Here is a 20,327-nt window from a genome sequence, read left to right as displayed (position 1 = left end):
AGCGCTGAGGGACCTGATTTTCCACTTTCTTGGGGGGTGGGGGGCTGCGTTTTTTGCGATTTAACTTTTGGATTAAGTGGCGGATCGTCCACGTTTGGCCGAGCAGTTTTCGCTCTTTTTTCCTGTCTTTTCGGGCTCTGTCTCCACCGCGAGCCTGGGGCTTTCTCGGGGCGCGGGGAAGCTGTCAGCTCCGCGCCGGCGCGGCCACTGCCTGGGGTCCCTGCTCGCTCCGCGCCCTCGCACCGGGGTCGGGATGACCCTTCCTTCGCACCCATCCTCCGAAAGTTTGGACGTTGGTCGGTGGGGCGGGGAGCCCCTCTCTCCCTGCTCTACCCTCCCCCCCCCCCCATTCTGCCTCGTTTTCCTTCCTCCTCTTACCACCCTCCTTCCCTTTCTCAAGTTCCCCGAAGGGGCTTAGCGCGCCGGCCTGGCGGAGGCCCGGGGTTCCGTGCGCCCTGGCCAGGGGGTTCCAAGACCCCGGGGCGCGAGCTGGGGCTGGGGCTGCAGGTAGACCCCGCGCGCCGGGGCGGGTGGCGGCGGGCCCGGCGAGGGCTGCTCCCGGCGGCGCGGGCGGCGCGGACCGTGGCGCCGCGGATGGAAGGCAGGTCCGTTAGGAGGCGGGATGGCCGGGCCGTGGGGCCAGGGACCCGGGAGGCGCGCCGCTCTCTCGGGGCGCTTTCGCTGCCGGCTGGGCGGTAGACCAGAGCGGGGATGCCCGAGGCTCGGGGTCCAGAATCTTTTCCTTTCTTTTAGGCAAGGGGCAAGCGGGGTGTGTGTGTGTGCGCGCGCGTGTTGGGGGGCTGGGGCCGGCGGTGAGAACGGATTTATTCCCCGGACCCCCCAAAGGCGTTCCGTGTATACAAACGAACTTCACCTTCCTAGCCTCTCCCGGCATCAAGTGCGCCTTCCGGCCGGGAGCAGCTGAGGGAAGAGGGGCTGGAATGCGTCGGGTCTCGCCTTCCTTCTACTTCTGTCTCCCTCCCACCTCCCCCCATCATTTCTGCTCTTTTCTTTCGGAAAAAATAAAATAAAATTTCTCATGGAATTGTATAAAGTTTCTCTGCCGATGCCCAAGTTACAGAGGGTTACCCCTCCTGCCCCCCCACCCCAAGACGGTGCACTGGATTGTATTTCTTTTGTTACCTGCGATCCGGGCTGGGGGCTCCTTCGGCCGCTCGGGCTGGGGTCCGGCCCAGAGAGGAGGCTCCGGCGGGCGCCTTTGGCCGCGACTCCTCACTTCCGCGCGGTTCTGGCGAGGTCTTAGCTACCGTTCGGTGAGACACCCTCCTTGTAGGTAGCAAAGGTTCAGATCGCAAACACGGACCCCCCCACCCCGACCCCTACACACACACACACACACACACACACACACACACACATTCTCCCTACTCCCCCCACCTCCAGCCCCCACCTTGACTTTCCCCTCCCCCCTTCCAAAAAAAGCACACACACAACAACAACAACCCCCCCAAACCAAACAAAAACCCAAAGACAAGTTCACTGGCGGAAGATGGTGGATTGACACTGACTCAGACAGAGGCAGGTTCACCAGGAAATCTGGCGGTCCCGATTTCTGACAGTTGCATTTCCTCTCCTTGAGTCCTTCCCCCCCCTTTTTTTTTATTAACTCTGTTCCATGTTTAATCAAGGATCATGTAGATGGCAAAAGGAGAGACAGAGAGAGAGGAGAGAGAGGAGAGAGGAAAAGAGAGAGGAGAGAGAGAGACAAGAGACAGAAGGAGGGTTTTTTTTTTTTTATTGTGTTCTTCTGGATTTTCAGTGGCTTGATCCCTATAAACGTGGAGTGGTTAAAGCTCATATGTAGTATTATATTTTTAGTTGGGTGGATGGATGGAAGAGTCAGGGAGAGGCTGCGGCTGCCGCTGCCTTTTCGGGTGTTGCTTAGATTAAGACTGAGACTTGGCTGCGATTGGGACGCGACAGTGACACGGGCATCGATCGCTTCCATTGAGAGCAATGCAAAAACACAGCCCGGGTATGTAACACTCTCGGTGCCATCAACACTTGTTTTACTTTATATTTACTGGCAAAACTGACAGAGCAAACTCAGACTTTCTTCTTTCTCTCTCTTTTCCCTCTTTTTCTCTTTTCTAACTGAAGAATAAAAACCATTGTGTATGGAAGTTGTTGGAAATGATGCTGTAAATACAACAGAAAGGAGATCTTGGAGATTATTTCACTGCCTCTGTGGCTGATTGTGTTTTAGAGTTTTTCTTCTCCACAGAGGAGCATATTAAGGAAAATGAAGGTTTTCTTTTTTCCTTCTTTAAAAAAAAAAATCCTTAAGGGAATGTCTGATAGTTCTTAACGTTTGCGGTTTCAATCAGCAGGAAGGCACACAAAAATAAAAGATGGCTAGCCAGCTGTTTTAACCTCTTGCACCTGGCTTCAGTGTGGGGATCATAAGGTTTCTACAGTTATTTTTTTTACAAAACGATTTTAATATTTATGGCATAAACTGGGGAGAGAGCATTGCTGTGTATTTTATTCAATAGCTGGTTGCTTTTGGATTACAAAAGTAAACTCATATTTAAGTGTTTTCATTTTTATGGCAATGAAGATAGAGTCAATGAAATATGAGGGAAATACCATAAATCTGAAAAGTGAAATGTACCTAAGGAACAAAGAAAGGTCAGGTAAACCAACTGTGTAAGTCAAAGCAATGGCACCAACTGTGGGGATAGACAGGGAGAGTGGGCTCAGGGTCTTGGAAGTGAAAGTTGCCATTTCAAGTTAAAAATGAAGGAAACATGTTCAGCTCTATTGTAATCTTTTGCAGTTTTTAGCAGATGCGCCCAAATCTGTTCATTAATTTTGAGCTAGTTGGATTATTTTAAAAGATGCTGCACCAGCAAAGGAAACCATAAAGGAGGCTGAGAAAATTGCTGTTTAATATTGCAGAATCTACTGCTTCCATTCTGACCATGAGCCTAAATTTACACAATGAAATTTGATTATCTCTAATAACAATATTAGATCCTGCACTGGATGGATGAGAATTGAGGTGGTTTTGTTGATTGCAAGGGTTTAATGTTGCATTTCAGAATCTGATGTGGTTTGGCCTTCCTTCCATTAACTGGAAAACCCCTGAGGTTTTACAATTATTTCTTAAAGATAATACATTTAAGATTGCATTGGTAGGCTGAAGAAAAGTCATAAAGGCAAGAAGGGAAGCCCTTAATAACTCTTGAGATTCAGACATGTTCAGCAGTTAGATTGCCTCTGACTTCACCAAGGGTCGACAATGTGTCATTTCCACGAAGCCAAATTGCCCTCTGCCTATATGATATTAATGTGCAAATCAATATTTCAGGGATTAAATTTCCCTTCTTCATTTTTTATGGTTTCTACCTCAATAAGTCTCAAGTCTATTAGAAGAGGCTGGATGATTTAAAATCTTTCACTGCAGAATGGCTTGTCCTAGTCTTGTTTCACAGACCATTTTAGGATTTTCGTTATAAAGACTGAGGGCATCCTCAAGAATGTGAAGGCAGTGCAGAGGCAGACTCGATAGCGCAAAATCCTTGTTCGATTAAGAGCTAAGAGGTATTGGAAATATAATACATGTTTATGTAATAAATATATATATATACACACACACATTCTGCTGCTTTAAAATATTATGTTAATCACCTATTGATTCATTTCAAAGTCAATGAAGTTCCTATCTTATTAGTGATTTCTTCAGCATTCTTGAGAACTGTGTTAATTTTCTTAAAGAGTATGCATGAATTAGCTTGGTGTGAAAGTATTTGGGAGGCTTTTTCATTTAGCAGTATTTTCCTAAGAAATATTTCTAGAAACCGTTGTTTGTAAGAGTCAGAGTCAAGTGTTGTCATCTGCAGACGTTGTTGTCATAGCTATGATGGCATTTTGTGGCCGAATGATTTAGCTGCTATCTGTTAAGGGAGGCCTTTTTCGATTTGTTTTCCATTCATTTCTAGCACGTAGTAGGTACAATGTTTCTTTTCACCCTCTTGGAGGAAGGCAATTGTAAAAGAAAATATGGGGTTTGCTTGGAAATAATACAAAGCAGAAATTGGAGAGGTCAAAATAAAAGATGGTGACTTTATCACATAATCTTGGGAAGGCCTACTGTCTATCATTTGGTGGTGTTTTATAGTCTAAAACCATCTGGACCAAGTTCCACACAGCTGCACGAATTTCATATGTGATAGAACATTTTTTCCATTCAGTGTGAAATGTTCCTTCCTAAAAAACGTACACCAGACTCGCTTAATTTAGTCTGTTAAAAGAAATGCACATGAAAAAGGACAAAAGGCTCTTTAATCTCTGCAAGCTGTTTGTTTTTCTTCAAGATTCCTGTCTGTTTGGGTTTGAAAAGTCATGTTTATTGAGGAGATGATTCTGAGGTGTGACATTAAAATAATATATGATTTTTGGACTGGTGGCCACGCTCCTGCTTAATTTGCAGAACTACTTTTTATGCCTGTCAAAACACAGAGTTAATCTATCCTTATTTACAATTAATCTCAATAAAATTAATCTTAACTATGCTTTATTCAGTGGCTTAAAATATCTAATTATATTCAATTAACTGCTGTCATAGTAATTAACATTGCTTAATTGCCTCTGCATATATTTATGTAAAGCTCATTAGGTGCTGCTGGCTCCTTTTTCCTTTTCTACTTGCTATTTTTGCTGTTGTCAAACCGTTTTCATCTCCCAAGGTTCGACAATGTCCGTGAGAGCAAATTCTTTAACATTTTCCTGAAATGAGTGTTACTGCCTTCCTAGGAGAAGATACTCGTTATGAGTCTTTAAAGACTAATCCATCCCCCCTTTTCCCTCATCCCTAGCCCCCTGCACACTCACAGGATATTTTCTGTCATTGTTGCTAGAAATATGAGAAGCCAGGTTAAGCTTTGTGTTTAGCAATGAGGAGCCTTTCTGTGTCTGCCTAGGGGCTGGACCCACAGGCAGAGTATTTTTCCTCTAAGACCATTCGAAGGGTTAAAGACTTGGCCAAGGTTCAAACTGAAAAGCGCCCAGGGAAAGTGCATGTGAATATGTACAAGTTTCATGTAATTAGTGCTTAATTATATTAACATATGCAAATTGTCAACTTAGGAGCTTGTTGAGCTGGCAAAGATCAGCTAGGCACAATTGCTGTATTGTTCTGAAACAATAATGGATTTCAAGTTGGATTGTGGAAACACATAACTAGCTATCTAATTTAACTCATACCATGGTGAAATTTCATTAGTCTCCATGGAGACTGGTTTAATTGTGCTGACTAATGTTCTGGGCTGGAGAATGTCCTAAAAAGAAAGCGTTGTTTGCCTAATCCACCTTACAATGACACTTGTTTGTACATGTTTCCCTTGTGTGAGAATTTGCATATGCAAATAAATAGTTTCTCTGCCCCATTTGTCATGGCTGTTCATTACCCATGAAGAGGACATTGTTACTAGGCTGTTACTGAGTCTCCCAAGACGGGGTAGTGTCAACCAGTCCAGCTACATTCTTTCATAATTTGTTTCTGATTAATAGACCAGAGTGAGCCTCAGTCTCTTTGGGCATCTGCGAAGGGAAGGTCAGTTCTGTCACAGAAAAGAGTTTCTGCAGTAACTCAAGGACTTTTTCATCTTATGATTATTCTCCTTTTTCCACCCATTGGTGAACATAATCATATTTAAAATAATGTATTCTTGTTCTAAGAATGCCTCTACTAATAATCTCTAGTTTCCTAAAGCAAAAAGATAGGAAAAGAAAGGAGATTCTGTTATTGGAATATTAATCCTGTTTTTGACAGAAAGGTAAACTGATATAATTGCTTTTCAGTTGAAGGAATGGGGGTTTATACAAGTGTGAAAGCATCGGAAAAGGATTAGCATTTTTTTGCATAATGAAAAGCTCTGTTGAATAGGGTCCTGAATGGCTGACTGAATGACTAAGATGAAAGGAAGATGAAAATGCAGCTCCTCTTTCTTTATGCCTATGCTCTGCTCTCTCTAAAGTTATGTTTGTCCAAGACTTGAGAAAACAAGCAGGGGCTCAGATTTCAGCAACTTTATAAGATGCCCCAAGTTTTCCTCATCATTGGGAACTAGTATGTATGACAGAAGTGCAGCGAGAGGGTGATCAACAGAGGTTTGTATGCAGAAGAGTTTTCAGAAACACGCTAAGCTTGCCAGATAGTGACTGTTGGGTATCAAGAATTCCCAGCCCTTCGCTGGCAAAAACAGTTATTTTGGAAGGGGCCAGTAGTATGGTGTGGATTTTTAATTCAGTTAATGATGGAATATCTGGGGGTTCCTCCCCCCATCGGCTATAAATAGCTGTCTTGGTTGGTGGAACACTTCACTTTGGAGAGTTGTGTATTCTGACTTTTGGCAATGTTAAGTGTTTTAAGTGGCCTATCAGCTTTTGTGGCTGGGAGGGGACAGTAGAGGAGGATACAGTTATTTTCGTAGGATTTAATTTATCTTCACGTTGCTTTGTGAGTGTATTTCACTTAGAGATGAGTCTCTTAAAAAGTGTCTACGTACTGTACGTTCACTCTTGGAAACACTTTCAGTAGGGTTTTCGCTCGTCACCAGTTAGGGCTGTAACTGGTTAGCAGTTGACAATGTGATCGTGGCTCTTAATGATGTTTCTTCAACCATAATTAGGGCAGTTAAAATACCATAAGTGTTAAGACACTTTCAAAGGTGGGAATTGGTTCTTTTGTACATATGTAAATCGAATGCAGTGTGGATAATTATTTATATGTATACATTTGGAACAAGCTCTTTCCGGTTTCGGGTCACCATAAATGAGCCATTGTAGGCTGCCCCAGAGCAGAATTGAAAGATTTTGCCAGATATTCACCTAACTTGTTTTGTTGTTAGATTGTAGAACTTCTATTTGCCTCATCGCTTTATCGGTTCAGTTGCTGAGGTACTATTAAGATGGCTACATGGAAACTTGGGAAATCAGAAGTGTTTTCACGTAAATTAAAGTGTAAGGGTTGCCTCTTGAGTACAGAATATTGTAAAGGAAAAGTGTTTGATCTTTGTTATATAAAGTCACCAAAATTCTTTACTAGACTCCTTTTAAAAATTTGTCAAGAAATTCTGGATTGTTTCAGAAACTTTTATGGTTAACTTTATGATATGCTTGCAAAAAGTCTTAAAAGAACAAAAAAATCCACATGGAGGCTATTCTTTTACATGCAGAATGGCTTATTAAGGTATTTCCATAAGAAAAATGTGTTAATTTAAAAAATAAATTCATTTATATTTTAAGACATTGTTAACTGAGCACCATGTGTTGTAACTGGCAGCTTTCCAGCCACCATGGAAGTGGATCACACATGGGTTAATAGTAGCTTATGTGATGTCTGCATTCTTAGGAAATGGGCAAAAGCCCAGGGTTTTCTGATATCAAGATTTTAGGAATCAGACAGAAAGCAGAATATATGTTTATATGTGAACAGATGGACACATGTGAGAACTAAAAGTGCACAATTTCTCTTGGCACTTGTTTTAGTTATCCCTGATGATATAACCAAGATCTTAGTGCTCTCACAGTCTTTGATGGCTAAGGACGGAATGGTCTTTTAATGAGGGCTCAATGGCATTATTTTCTTGCATAAGGATTGTGTCCCTTGTGATCTCGCTGGATTTGATGTTCTGTTAATTCCCTAGTTTCAGAGGTCCCCAAGTTGCCTTGAAAGTTTGAGATGGTCTCACGTTTGACATACAATCCTCAGTCCAGGAACGGCTGCTCTCCACTCCTCTACTCTTTTAAAGGTTTGTGGGTAAAATCAAATATTTGCTATTTTGAGGCACTTTTGAATGTATGCACACAACTTAAAAATGGCTTTGACACTGAAGTCATATTTGGCAAGCAGCTTATCTCTAATATAATTAGCCATTTTAACATTCTAGAGATTAAAAAAATAAACAAATAAAATTTAAGAATTTGGGCAGCTTGACTTGCTTAATTTGTCATAATGCCCTGATGGTCCAAGACACGTCCTGAGTAGGTGTTTTAGTCATTGAGGTCAGAGGGTCACACACTAGCATCATATATTTAGATGATTGATCATTTCTAATGTTTGCTTGTCCTGGGGATACGACAGTACACAGCTGATAATTTCTGAATGGTACGCATTATAGCACGTACCTCTAAAGACAGAGTTTATAGGTTCCATTGTGTTCTAGCTGTAAAAACACAAAGTGTTCTGCAAGTATTTACTCAGATCTAAATCATTTTAACTAGGGAAAATTGACTTTTGGGTTAAAATATGCATTTTATAACTGTCCATAAAATCCTTTTCCTTCACTGTAAAGAAGAAAGGAAATCCATAGCTTTAACAATGTTAAAATACAAAAGCATATGAGCTGGTGTATGCCACCTGGTTGTACTGTTAAAAACAAAACAAAACTTTGTAAGAGGGAAGTTTACGGAGAATCTTGAAATTTACCGGCTTGGAAGAGTAAATTGAAGAAACACAATCATTTCCCAAAGTATCTTCATTAAACCTGAAAGGCTTTATGAATGTGGATTCTCTAAAATACCGTTCTTAGTACTTTTTCTCCATACATTTAGGAATAATGCAATTAATATTTAAAATTTTTTGAGCCCACTAATTAATTGAGAATGAGTCATTTTTTTGGTTTAGTAGATACAGACTGGGAGTGTACAGACAGAGACATACACACTGACACACACACACTCTTCTACCTTCTCCTCACGTTAGTGTCTCTCTTTCCTCTTTAGATACGTTCATAGGGGTAGACTGGGAAATTTTTCCCTTGTAGACTAAATTTCTTTCATTTTCTAAGAACTGGCCCACATGATCACAACAGAGAGGAGCAGGTAGGGTGGTAAGACAATGGGCAACCCTCAAAATGCTGAAGACTGGGGACTGATTTAGAGTTACTCAGTTCAACCAGTTCATTTCAAAATATGGGCTATTGAATTCAGGAGAAGTAAGCGTTGAGTCACCCAGCAAGGTAGGAAAACGTCAGGACAAGAACTCAGATATCCCAACTCTAGGACCAATGGTCATGCAACTATACTGGCTGCTTTGGAAAAGGGTTTGTTACATGACAGAATATGAAGGTGGTGGAAATAGTGAAGAGAAGAAAAGGAGAATATGCAGTGGTAATCCAACAGCGATGCTGTCTCCTCTGAGGGACTTCTCGGTTACTGAAAGGAGTTGAGTAGAATCTGGATGGCCTCTTATCACTGTGACCGTAAACGTATTTTTGTGTTAAGTAGGTGGTTGGACAGATGCTTTGAATGGTCAAGAAGAGTCTGTGATTCATAAAAGTACTGATGATCTCAGTGACTTAAAATGTATTCTTAATAACTACAAACATGGTGTTGAGAAGAAAAGGGTTTTTATTCCGTGTAAGGAAAGTAAACAACAATGCTGTGATGTTTTAGATACAGCATAGTGGACAGAAAGAATGACCTTTAGTTAAAGACACTTTTTTGATTCTGTTCACTTTGGATTCCTTTTTCCTTTTGAAAAGAGTTTTTTTGACTTAAGTTTTAGATATTTGAAAATATACTCCATTTTTTGTCAACTCAATGGCCAATAGAAATGGTTTCAGCTGTATTAGACACCTGGGTTAAATTCTTTGTTATGGATGACCTTATCCAAGTTATTTAATCTTGCTGAGCCTCAGTTTACCTTGACTTGTATCTCAAAGTTGTTGTAGAGATTACATAAGACTAAAGGGTTGTGGCATTAAAATAAGTGAATGTTACAGGACTTGATAACCTCTGTTCCTTTGTCTTTGTTTTCAAGAGCTAGTTTTAATGTAATGCTCAACTAAAGAGCATTTGATAAAGCAAGTCTACTTAGATCTTTGAGTAGAGATGCTCCTGTCCCCCAAAAGGGAAGGAGAGAGGAATTAGGCAATGGGTATGCCTACAAGGCCGGGAAAAGGGATAGCATCCTTCTTCTCAGATTTTCTCTTTGACAGATACCTAGATGGCGTCTAGGTGGATAGTCCTCCATCTCATTATCTGCCGCTCTATTATCACAAGTTGTTTTGGTTCTGAGGGGCTTTTAGATGTTTAATGCATTTCTGGGTCTTTTTCTAAGAAGCAAATTAGAGCAGAAACAATTTTTAAATAATTCAGACCTTAGTCTATCCACATGAACCCAAGATTCCAGACTGTCCATTGTATACAATAATAGAAGAGACCAAAATGCTTATTTCAGTCTTGAAGTTGACCCAACCTGCTTGAAAGCCATTGAATTAGAGGATTTCCCCAAACTGGATAAGATGCCATAGAACTACCTTTCTGTATACTTGGCATTATGGTATTTTGATATGCCATGAAAGGAGTCTGCATAGATACTGTTATATGGCATCCTGTTGATCAAAATTTATACCAACCTAGAGAATATATCTAGTTATTAACAATCTAGTAATATAATAGAGCTCTTAATTTTTCTTAGGGGATTTTACAGGCAACTTATGTCTCCTCCTGGCTTATCTCTTGGAAGAGATCATGATCCTTCATCTTTTTATAATAATGTGTTATTCACTGGAGGACTACCCAGGTTCAAAGATGATAAGAATCATGATAGGAGTTAACAAATTTATAAATACAATTTTTTGAACTGTCTAGAAACTAAACTCTTTTTCTAGTATCGTTTTTGATTTTTTAATTCGTAGTAATTTCTCATTGTGATCCATGTAAGATACACAGTTAAAATTATTGTTTATATTTTTATGGAAGATATGTGTATTTAGATTGTAATTTCCCAGCTTTGAGTTTTATTTTTGCCTAATATTTATATGTGTGGTTCACAATCTTTGTTAAAGTTTTTCCTAAAAATGAAAGTGTGTGCCTTTTGTGTTCTGGGCATTTATAAGTGGCCATGGACTTGACAATTCATTTGAAGCACATGTGTTTAAGGGTAAGCATTTATTGACTACTGATGGGGAAGGATATACGTCATTGAAAGAAAAACAATTAGCATCTTAGCATTTTTCATGATGCTTAAGTGTTTCCTCAGAGAAACTTCAGCCTCCAAGAGGACAGCACCCATGTCTGTTCAATCACCGTATTCACAGTGATGGACACTACTGGCAAATCCTTGGTGCTGAATAAGTGAAAAAATAAATGATAATTAATTAAAAATATAAATAGAAAACTTTATTATACTGCTGGAATCTGCCTCTCTTCTTGAAATCCAGGTGACGAAAAGAAATATACAATGTTAAAAACGTGGGTCTGTCGCGGAAAATTCCATAAGGAAAACTATCTTCCAGCATGATCTAAATGGGTTTTTATATTAGAACCATAGATTGTTGCCATCAGAAGGAATACAGCACAATCCCCTTGTTTAACCATAAGGAAACTGAAGCTCAGAGAAATTCCTGGGAAACATCATAGAACGATGGAGCGCAGCTGATGAAATCTAATGTATGTGTGTGTGTGTGTGTCTCCTTCAGCATGTCATTTAACATTTTTCACCTTAGTTGGCTTAGCTCCTCCAATGTCCTAAGATTCTAGAATATTAATACGAGAATAATTTCTGTTATGTTGGAGATTTTTTTATTTGTGGAATTTTCCCAAGCAAAGGAAGATTTTGAGTGGATACAATTTCTATGATGATCATGGGACAGGCTGACTGCTCTGGGATTGTAAAGCTATGCAGCTGGAGATAGGACAAGAATTGCCTGAAAGGTGAAAACTTGCAGGAAAAATGGGGTGGGTCATTGAGTTCTTGAAATGAAGCAGGGTGAAGATTAGGAATCATTATGGTTTGCCAGAAGTTGCTGGTCATAGAAGCCTGTTTAAGTGCTCACTGTCAACAAGGAAATCATGGGCAGCACTTAAAGTGGCTCACCTCTGATTTATTCATAAACCTCACACGAGCACTTGGCTTTGTTCTTGCTCTAGGAAAGGGGGACTGATGCCAATAAGAACAGGAATAAAGAGCTCCTTGCATGGTCCAGGAGTGAATAGCACTTTACCTGAAAGCCTGACCTCTTTTCCTGAGGTCTGTTATGCTACAGCTGACTCTGATTGGTTGTGTGTCCTCAGATGAATTGAGAGAAGAGGTTATAACATGTCTCTACTCTGTAAACCCCATAGTAGACATAACAAGGGCCACATAGCTGGAACTTGGGTTCTAACTTAACCCAGGGTTGTGGTACTTATGCTAAATGGAAAGGCTTCCTTGTCTCTTCTCTTTGAAGCTTGAAGAGTTGCACGTTTAATAAGAGTTGGAAAAATAGTGCTTCTTTCCATTTGAAGAATACAAGATCTCAGAGTAAAATGTGTTTTGACAATCCCTTTCCCCATTCAAATGAATTTAGAGAGATTTAATTACATAGGAAATTAAAGGTTTGAGAATAAAACAGGTACTACACTGGGGTCGAAACAAAGAAACGGGCTTGCCAGTTGATAAACATATTAGCCATGTTTCTCTGAGAAGCTTTTTTTGTGCTCCTTCGCAAATTATGCTCCGCTCCAGCAGCCCATAGTGAGGGGAAGGGACCTTTAAGAGACAGTCAGCTGGCTGGTTTGACTGGGGCAGGGGTTGAGTTGAGTTACTAAATCCCCAGAGCAACATTTAGTTAATGCTAGTCGTTTTTTTTTTTTTTCTCCCTGATCCTGTCCACTCTGGCTTTCCTTTTTTCCTTTTGATGAAGTTGGTCTCTTACTACTTAAAGTGCGTATATTTACACAAAAATTTCCTCAAATTTTCACAACACATTAACCCAGAAGAGCCATATTAGGAGATGGTGATGAGAGTTAATGATATATCTTTAGATAAAGCCATCCTCCCGTGCAATCACATCAGAGTCATCAGCTCATTTGTCATGGCTGAAGTGAAAATGTCAGGACCAATGAGTGTATGAGTGCTGAAGGGGGCGAAAGGGCTTTTGGAGAGAGACATTTTTGTGCTGGGAGTCGGCCATGGCTTAGATTTAGCTCCAGGGAAATACTGGGATTAGCCAACACTGTGTACAAATCCTTAGCATAACAGAATTAGTTGGGAAAATGGAGAGGTGGGGGTCATGAGGATGGGCACATTTCTGGAGACATGCTCTAGGCCGCAGCCCAGAAACTATGGAAAAGATGAGGTGATTTATTAAAGTTATTTTAAGGGGTGTGTTGAATGCAGCCTCATTGATTTCAGCAAGATTGAGTCATAGATTTGAATGGCATCACGGGAAGACCCGCAATGCAATGACCTACACTAAATATGTATATGTAGCTTTTGTTTTAAATGTAGCTGCATTAAAAGAATTTTGACCTTAAAAACTTTTCGGGGAGATAATATTTGAATACACAAAGATAACATTCAGGAATAAAGTACTTTTCACAGGATCTTAGAGTGGAAGTTAATACTTCATTTAAATAACAATAACTAAGGTGAAATACTTGTTGCACTGTTGAATTTACACAAAACCAAGAAGCTAAACTTCCTTTCCACAGACTTCGTTCAGAAACTTTAATGGAAAAGTAACTTATTTTTTTTAGCTACAGAGGTTCTTATCTTTGATAGACCAATAGTAGCAGATTTATTTCATTTTGGGTCCAGTGAACTGTTCTCTTTCAGATAATGTACCCATACAACCTTTTCTTGTTTAATTCTATTGATTTACAGTGTTAAAGTGAAATAATCTGATACCTGTTTCCTGCCCTTTGAGGATTTGTCGTCAAAGAGGCTGATTAGTTTTTTCCCCCAGCTCTTTAGCTGTTTTAAATGTATAATTATCATTGCATGTCATTTGATAGCTGCGCTAATTGCTGCCAACTATTGTCTGTTTGCACTTAATGCTGAAACCTGATCAACATCCTGCTTTGGTTGATGTTTGGTGGTAAACTTTAATTAACTCTTATTGCATTGAAGAAGAGTTCAGGCTTGGTGCTAACTAATCATTTACCTTCATTATGTCCTGACAGCTCCACTTGTTCTTGGTCCTAATAGATACACCAGTCAGTAAATAAACCTGCAGACCTCATGCCTTATAGTTGCTCCACACTGATATTTTGCTACTTAAAGTATAAGATAATTGGGCCCAGATAATTATTTAGTTAGTTTAGTATCTCTAGTTTTGCAGACACTAATCTTAATTGCCTCTTTCATGCTGGACAATTTCATTTTAATAGAAACTGTAGATTTGAGATAACATTATTCCTTCAACATGGTTCCTATGAACATGCGTCTTTTGAATCAATACAATTAAGCTTGTCTCCTGTTGGAATTCTTGTCATTATTTTTCCTGAAATACTTTTCCTGTAATGATATTGAAGTTAAAGTAATCAGGTTACCAGCAGATCATGTAAAATTCAACTCAAAATTGCTGGCTGCTTGATTTTAATTTGTCTGACATCAAGTTTGTTTGAAAAGGGATAATATGTGGGTAAACCAAGGAGCTTATAATTATGGTTGACGTTTGTTTGTTTATAATGAAATCTAATTAAAGTTCATACATTTAAAACACAAAAGTTAATTACTGAATTGCTCACTTCACTTATGGACAGCAGTCAAATCAACTTTCAGGCCAAAAAATAAAAAATAAAAATAAAACCCCAAACAAAAGGTTCTTCATAATTGAAATAAAATAACCAACTAATCTTAGTGATCAAACATAAATTTGCCAATATTTCATCCAGAAGAAAACTTGCATTCCACTTATGTTCTCTATTATGTTAGTCCTAATGTGGTTTTTAATATAAAATGATTTAAAATATTTACATGGGATATGAAAAGAGACTTGTATTTTGTAGACTCTAAGAGGATTGTATAGTAAGAGGCACTTGGTAGTGATTTAAAAAATTACGCATATAACTTTCTTCATTAAAACTATTTTGAAATCATGTGAAATCATTGCTCAGGGAATAGGAACGCTTGCTGGGATATGTGGCCTGTGATTAGTTTTATGAAGATAATTATGGTAGGTTTAGCCTGCAAAGAATGACATTTAAAAAAAAAAAAGAATGTACGTAGACTATTACACTTATTATTATATTGGTTATGAGATCACATTTGTGGGGACCATGAAATATAAATAATTCTACAATTGTTTTCTCTTTTGAATATTTAGTTATCAGTAGTTCAATAATGAATGTTATATATTAACAGACAAAGAAGCAACAAAATGCATGTCTATGTTAGAATATATTGTCTTCATATTGTATATGAGATAAATATATATGTGGAATGTTTTCACTAGTTTGGTAAATCTCTTCTTGAAGCCAAATATTCTATAGTTATATACACCTTAATAAAACCAACTAAGATGAATTTTTAAAATATTCCTGTGTGACAACTTCAAAGCATTGTCAACTAAACGCTCTTAGATTTCGTATATGCCAGAGAGATCAGTCAGTTCTGTTTTAAAGATTAGACGTATAAAAGTATCAAAAACATGGCAAATATGAGTTATAAATTTCTAGAAATGATTGAAGCGGTCCATGTTTTTCCAAGGAAAAGTAAAAGGTTCCACGTTTAAGCTTTATATTTAGAAGTGTTATTTACTTGAACTTTGAAATATACTCGGGATGGAAGGAGAGGGGTCTTGAGAAGGGAAAACAATTCTGTCTTTTATTGAGATACTTTGTAAAACTGAGGGTAATTTACACAACCTTTTAGTATTTCTAGAGTATATTTATATGTGTTTTAATATAACACTTGATTGATTTGTAGATTAATATTTATTTAGGAGAGAAAAATTAGAAGGATCTTACAGTCATTTAACTCTAATCCCACTTTGCATAGATGAGACAAAGGGAAGATGATGAATACTTAAGTATAGCTGGGTAACTGGCATTCAGAGATACCTTTTTCTTGTGTAAAGAAACAAAGAAAAAAAAAGAGCCGGTATATTCTCACAGTATTGGCAAACAACAGCTTTCTAGTAATGCTTTAGCTGATTAGGACATGGGTACCTTTTAATGAAGCAATCACCACAAAGCCTCAGTGTCAGCTGGAATACTAGCAAAACAGTATCAAAGAAAGAATCAGAAAGAGGCACTGAACATAATTACAGTTCATGTCCTTGTCTCACGCCAATGCAAACTATTCATTTTCAATTAGAATGAATAAGAAAATTAGAAATCAACTAGATTGGTTAAAAGTACCAAAGTTTGTTTACAGAGGATAGCTAAAGTATGGGTCCATCTTGCTCACTGATTATGAAATTTTCCTGAAGCAAACAAATAAAATGAGTCATATAATAATGTAATTTGGTTAAGGAGACATTATTGACTTCTCTCTAAGGAAAGTAGCCGGAGTTTGATTAAAGTTGTGAAGAAAACTGAGTAAAATTCCTGTTTCCCAGAACTAATCAAATTAACAACTATTGGACTCATTGGCAAAGTGTACCTTTGCTCTTTAGTTCTCCAACACATGTGTTTAATGACATGTAATTGTCGTGTAAAGTCCAGGTAGGTTTAGAGATGAGAGAGAGAATGAGGGAAAATCAGGGTGGGAAGAGAGGGAGAAAAAGAGAAAGAAAGAGAAAGACAGAGAGGAAGAAGACCACTCAGCATCAATCACAAGGGTCCCCTTAACAGAGAAGGAAATCTATCTGCATTGAACAGCTCATTTAGATTTTCATGAGGAAAACTGGCGAAAATGACTTAGTTGACTTGCACTCATATTTGTCTCTGTAAACTTTCCCTCCTTAAAAATTTGCTTATTTTAAATGCCTCATATATTTGGTTACATCCTTCTATTCAAACTTAATTACCTTCTCCCCTTTGTCGTGACATGGGTGGAAAGTTTGTGCCGTGTCAGGAGAGGTCGTCACACATTCTTTTGCAGTTCTCTTCATTAATTCCTTCTTGCAGAAGCATTTTCTCTCGTGCTGGGAAGGTAGAAGGGTGTAACAGAAGAGCCTGAAACATCAGCAGGAAGCTCTAAGCTGGTTAATGCAGTATAATTGTCTGGACATAGACTGGTCTTTGTTTGTGTGGTTCACTCCGAATCAGCTGTAATTAACTCCAGAGTGTTTCCAGATTGCCAGCAAAGAAAAATTACAGCTTTTCTGTTTTAAATTGTAAAGCTCACAAACATTAACTATGCAGATTGCTTTTACTTTGATATATTTCTATCCCGCAAGGGGAAAAAAAAAAGCTTACTCGCACCCCCCACCCCTAAAAATGTGCTTTTATTAAGTTATTTGATTTAGTGTCTATTGGAACATAATGGCTCCTTAATAGTTGGGGTCGAAATCTTTTTACTTAATATTTTCAATCCTTTGACATCCTTGTATTTGCCTTCCTTCTTGCTAATGTTTCTTAATACCGCAATGGGAAAGATGTTATGCAATCTTTTATGAAAAACTAAACATATACTAAAATAAGCAAATTGCAGAGAAAGCTGACTAAAGAGAAGCACTCGCACCAACTTAAAAGACTGAGATCAAAGATGTATTCTGACCTAACTGGTGCGTTCACACAGGTACTTTACCTGTGTTTTGATATATCAAAAGAGAGACTGTGAGAAAGGGCAATTTCACATCCTCTTCTCTCGGCCAGCACACCACACCCTTTTAAAAGCTTCTGTACAGTAGTTTGTAATTATGAATTCCAACATGGGTAGAAATGAGGTAGCACTCTGAGCTAATACAGCTCAGTACACAAAAGATCTGTCAGCAACTGATGCAAAAAAAAAAAAAGAAAAAGTCCAGCCAAAAATCTTTTTTTTTTCTTTCTTCTGAATTTAACAATAAGGAATTTAAGCCTCAATGTGGCTTTAGCAACCAAAGAAAAGAAGCTCTTGGTGTCTGCATAATACCACTTTGATGGATTTTTTTCATCAGTTCTCTGTACGTGGCAACAAATAAACAAGTATAATTATACTTGTGAAGGTCTATTCATTGCTTTGTCAGGATTAGATATATGTGCCGTTTTCACACTGCGCCTCTCTTTTGTCTTTGCCTAACTCACTATGACATATTGATAGAGGATTTGGAATGGGGAAAAGGCCACAGCAGAGACAGTGATGACCTTTTGGAAACTTGATATAATTCAAGGATTTTTATTTATTTTCAATTTTTTTTTTTTTAGAATTTGTAACTTGTTACCAAATTCTCTTGTAAGTGGACAACTTTTAACCTGTTTGAAATGAACTACATAAAGACTCCGAGTGTTTGTTAGGAGATGGCTAAAGAGCAGACGAGAATAAAAACAATAGGCTGAGGGGCACATTGGTCTTCTTTCCCAGCACTTAGCAGAGTGGCTAACCTAGCATTCCTTTCCCATTATTCTGTCCTCTTGATCAGATCACGTTCTTTTTAATCATTTCACAAACACTGTCTCACTGGACCGTAGAGGAGGGCTGGGACAATCTCAATTAAAAAACAGAGGTAAAACTGGCCTCTCTGATTTTGGGTTCTAATGGGAACTCTGCTTTCTGAATGCAAAGGAATTCTTCTATTGTTCAGAAAGCACCCCTTTCATTAGCCAGGCTCCTTGTAGGTGGGTTTGGTCATTTAGCAGAGCAGAGTTGAGGCAGCAGTGACTGCAGGAGGAAGGCAAGGCAGAGCGAGCAATAAAAGTTCTTTTCTGCATATTGTCCATTAGTTCCGAAAAAGGGATTTACATGATCAAAGTCACTGATCTTGTGAAATACTGAGAATACCAAAAAATGTGTACACATATTCTAAGCAGACCAGCAGGTACGTATTCTTCTGAATTTAGCATTAAGATTATATTAGATTTTCTCTTTGGGATTTCTTGAAGACTTTGGTGATTTTTAAAAATAGGGTGTTTGGCAGTAAAGAATGAAAATTGGTGAGGACTAAATAGAAACCAGCTTAAATGGTGAAGCAACTTTTATAGCGAGTTTACTTGTTACGCAGTCATTTTGGAATGAATTCTGTGGTTTAAGTTAAATGGTTGTCTTTGTGGTCTTTTTACTGGGGCTTATAAAACTTTTGCATACATTTCCTAAATGGGTCACGTTGATAAAAGAAAGATCTCGTCTGACATCAATGACAGTGAAATCACTTAGCATCATATTCAGTGTCACTGTACATATTGATCTAAATAACTTCTTAACTCCACAAACTAAAGTGATTCCATCAAAATATACTGGTAAGCATTGCCATAGTCATAGACAATAGCTACAAATTAAAAAATCAGGTAATCTCTTACTAGCTCTGTCAATTCAGATAGTTTTGTTGCTGCTTTTGGAATGAAATGTAAATTTGATTATATTGAAGACTTACTATGTATTTGACTTAGTTTCTTGTTAATGTGTAGCTTGTTGAGGAGAAATTGATAGGCAATTTTGTGTAAAATTATGTGGGAGTATTGTAACAAAATAAATCCGACCACATTGCTTTGACCTGTAATGGATTCTTTAGTGTAGTTTTCATAATCATTTTCACGTAGCAATAATGTTACTTTTTTGAAAGTTATTTCTTGCTCTACTAACATAGAATAAAAAGATGGGATCTACATCATAGAGAGAAATTTTGAGATGATACACTGTAGACGGCATCTGGCCAAAATTATTAACTGCACGTCACATACAACTCACTTGAGGTGCATTCAGCGTGTGTGTAATAATTCTAGCAAGTGTTTTGTGGGTGAGAACTGTTCTAGGAGTATAGATAAAACAGAATTTAAATAATAATAATTGCTCAGAACCTCATTTGCAAAGCTGTAAAGTGTTTGGGAACTTGACTCACTCTTTGTAATTAAGGTGTATCTTCTTCCACATATAAGATACATGCGTCAAGCCCACAGCATTATCTTATCATAGGGAAGAAACAAAACCACTTTGGGTTCCGGAACTTTACATTTTAATGTAGGATCATTAATTTAGTATTATTTACCATGTTGTTTCCAGCACATCTCTAGTCTCTTCCTGCCTTCCTCCTTTCCTTCAGTCCAGCAGGGGATTATATTTTAGGCATTTTGGCTGCCTTCAGTATGTACACATTGTTTGTGTAGATTTGGTAAATGCAAAGGTAAACATGAATGTTTGTGGACTAATTAGAAAATTATTAGGTTTTCATGCTTATGGTTAGCAGATTATTTCGGAAGGTTTTAAAAGCTGCATGCATGCCACGAGGATAATTAACCTGGAGCTCATCAATGATTAAAATTACACACTAAGCTTTGTGATGTTTGATTCGTGAGCAATTAGAATGTCATTTTAACCACTGCTGATACCAAAACGAATTTTGATTTCATTTTCAATCTATGCAGATCTTTTGATGTATTCTAAACTGATCACTTCCTCTCTGATTTAGCTGACAAGATGAAATTTGATTACACTAAAGAGAGTATTAAGAAGTTTTTCTTCATACTTAATGTGCCAGTGACCTTCGATGATGTCTTTCTTCCATAAG

At 38.4% G+C, this 20,327-nt stretch overlaps 1 protein-coding gene and 1 long non-coding RNA gene across 8 annotated transcripts in view; one reads left to right on the top strand and one right to left on the bottom strand.

Annotated features, from left to right (window-relative positions):
• LOC106780962 (uncharacterized) overlaps positions 1-16,791 on the bottom strand; it is a 60,855-nt gene extending 44,064 nt beyond the window's left edge. For 2 of the 4 annotated variants that reach the window (XR_001377424.3, XR_011421232.1), the window contains exon 1: positions 1,144-1,409. This is a non-coding gene — a long non-coding RNA (uncharacterized lncRNA). Of the gene's footprint in view, positions 1-1,143; positions 1,530-16,712 lie in introns of those variants that run through there. The other 2 variants (XR_011421233.1, XR_011421231.1) reach the window with 2 other exon arrangements.
• ZFHX4 (zinc finger homeobox 4) overlaps positions 1-20,327 on the top strand; it is a 174,424-nt gene that overhangs the window by 669 nt on the left and 153,428 nt on the right. Inside the window, exon 1 of one of the 4 annotated variants that reach the window (XM_023648435.2) lies at positions 1,501-1,996. The exons of 2 other annotated variants lie outside the window; for them this stretch is intronic. The gene's annotated coding sequence lies outside the window, so the exon portion shown is untranslated. Of the gene's footprint in view, positions 1-1,500; positions 1,997-20,327 lie in introns of those variants that run through there. One more of the 4 variants, XM_070221412.1, reaches the window with a different exon arrangement.

This window comes from Equus caballus, chromosome 9 (genome assembly GCF_041296265.1).
Source record: "Equus caballus isolate H_3958 breed thoroughbred chromosome 9, TB-T2T, whole genome shotgun sequence".
Taxonomy (NCBI): Eukaryota; Metazoa; Chordata; class Mammalia; order Perissodactyla; family Equidae; genus Equus; species Equus caballus.
The sequence above is the reverse complement of the archived record's forward strand: the minus strand, read 5'-3'. Positions and strand labels throughout refer to the sequence as shown.